Here is a 2,996-nt window from a genome sequence, read left to right on the forward strand (position 1 = left end):
GAGAGAGAGAGAGAGAGAGAGAGAGAGAGAGAGAGAGAGAGAGAGAGAGCTACGAGGGGAGATCCGGGAAACGAGATTTTCCCGTCAATGGAGAGAGAGGCATTCGTCTAATGGGCCGGTCGTACCAATTAAGTTCCCGCGCAGAGAGACAATGGGCTTCTACGTCTGACATAACGGAACAGAAACACGAGAAGTAAAAAAAAAAAAAAAAAAAAAAAAAAAAAAAAAAAAAAAAAAAAGAAAAAAGAAAAAAAAAAGGAAACAGAGGAACGGAGGAAGATATAGCAAAAGGTAACACTGAAATATGTGTTGTAGGTTGTATTATATTTTAGCAATCCTGTAAGACTATAAAAGGTAACACTGAAATATGTGTTGTAGGTTGTATTATATTTTAGCAAACCTGTAAGACTATAAATATTAAAAAATATATTGATATGAATAAGAATATAGATAAATACATAAGATGAATACATAATATCGTAAATAAGAGCTAGATAAAAGATAAAAATAAATACATTGATGAATAAATATATGAATGTGTGGATACCTTAACAGATTAACAAATAGCAACATTTCTCTCTCTCTCTTGCTCGCTCTCTCACTCTTTCTATCTCTCCTTATCTCTTTCTCTTGCTCTCTATCTCCCTCTCCTTCTCCTTCTCGCTTACTATCTCTCTCTCTCTCTCTTTCCCTACTCCCTCCTTCTCCTCTCGAAAGAAAGAAAGAAAGAAAACGAACTAAAATTACACATAATTTCCTTTAAAAACGAGCTAAAATTAGACTCATAATTTCCATCTGCAACACACGATGGAAAGGTCTGAATACAACACCCTGGCGCCTTTTTGAAATCGTTAAGGTGAAAATTGATTCTCATTTCACGGCGAATCATGGGATCGAATCGCCTTTTCTTCTTCCGTGAATATCCTTTTAAACGCTTGTGATTGGTTAAGAGAAAAAAAATGAAATAAAAAAACAACTGATGTCTATTTTTTTCTGTTTGTCTATCTGTTTTCTCTTTATTTTTGCTTGTCTGTCTGTCTGTCTCTCCTCCCTCTCTCATCCGCTTTCTTTTCCTTCTTTCTCTGTCTCTGTATTTGTCTTTGTCTGTCTTTGTGTCTGTCTGTCTGTCTGTCTCTCTCTCTCTCTCGCTCTCTCTCTCTTTCTCCCTCTCCTGCCTCCCTTCTCCCCCCCTCTCTCTCTCTCTCTCTCTCTCTCTCTTTCTCTCTCTCTCTCTCTCATGTCCAACATCACAATACGTTATCGTATATACATTATACATCTACATGTGCGTGTACGTGTTTGTATACGTACAGTTGTACACGTGTATGTACACACGCACTTGTGTGTGTGAGAGAGAAAACGAGTGTGCGCGCGCATAAATGTGTGTACATGTGTGTATGTATTATATGCAGTTGTGTGCAGCATTGCAAGATCTAAATTTCGACCTTACGTAAGTGTATACGTGCGGTTATACATGCGTGTATATATACGTACGTGATCTGGCACAAGTACACACACACACGAAATACCGATTTAGATGACGTACAGGGGAAACGACATGGAACAACCAAAAAATAAATCTCAATTCTGAACACTTAACTTGTAATTAAAAGGAATTCGCTAGTTAATGATAACCAGGGTCCTGCCTATTTATTTATTTATTTTTTTCGCTTTGATGATAATAATAATGATAATGATAATAATGATAACGATAACGATCGTGAGAAGGCCAACAATAAAACTGATAATAATAATGATGTATCGTAACAACAGCAGCAATAATGCTGATTATAAAAATAAAAATAACAATAATAATATTACTATATACTACTAGCTTACTACTACTGCTACTGAGAATGATAATGATAATAATAACAAAAATAGGAATAACAATAATAGTGATAACATAATATTGATGGTAATGATAATGATAATTATGATAATTTTAACAATAATAATAATAATAATAACATTAACAATAATGGTGATAATGATAATGATAGATAATAACAAATAATAACAATAACAATATTAATAATCATAATCATAATAATAATAATAACAGTAATGAAAATAATTCTACTGATGATGATAATAACAACAATAATAATGATAATGATGATAATAATGATGATGATAATACTAATAGCAATAACGATATTAATAACAACAATACTAGTACAATCACAACTTCTACTAGAACAAATAACAATAAAGAACAACAATATTAATACTAATATCAGTACTATTAATAAAATGATACTAACGACAATAACAGAATAATAACACCAAGAACAATAACAACTAGAAGAGAGAGCCTACACCTCCGCGAAGGCAATAGGATAACAGTAATAATTCAAGCACCAAAAAGTTATCCTTATGTTGCAATATTAAGAATAATAATAGTTACCCCTATTGCCAAGGCTATAGGGGTAACTGATGCAATAATTTTTTTAAAAACTTCTTGGATCCGGTTCACCACCAATATTTAATGGCATCTAAGTTAGGCTAAGACACACCTCTGGTAAAAATAAAAATTATAAAAATGAATAAATAAAAATCTGTTCAAACCTTTTGAGTTGTCCTGCTAACCAACCAACCAACAAACTAACCAACGCTACCAAAAACATAATCTCCTTAGCGGGGATAATAATAGCAATGATAATATTAATAGGAATGAGGGTACTACTACTACTACTATTGGATAACATACTTTTTTCAATATATTCAAAACTGATCATGATGTCATTAGATAATATTGGTGATTGTGATTATAACCTCAATATTAGCAATATTAATTATTACCTTCATCATCGCAAAATATAATCATAATGGTGGTCATACTAATGACGATGGTAATGGTATTGGTAGTAATTATGATAACAATACTAATGCTACTACTATTGCTAATAGTAATGGCAGTATAAATGATGATAATGACGATGGCAATGATAATAGTATCAATTAGGAAAATAAAAATAAAGTTAAGGATAGGG

The sequence above is a fragment of the Penaeus vannamei genome, chromosome 37, assembly GCF_042767895.1.
Source record: "Penaeus vannamei isolate JL-2024 chromosome 37, ASM4276789v1, whole genome shotgun sequence".
Classification (NCBI taxonomy): Eukaryota; Metazoa; Arthropoda; class Malacostraca; order Decapoda; family Penaeidae; genus Penaeus; species Penaeus vannamei.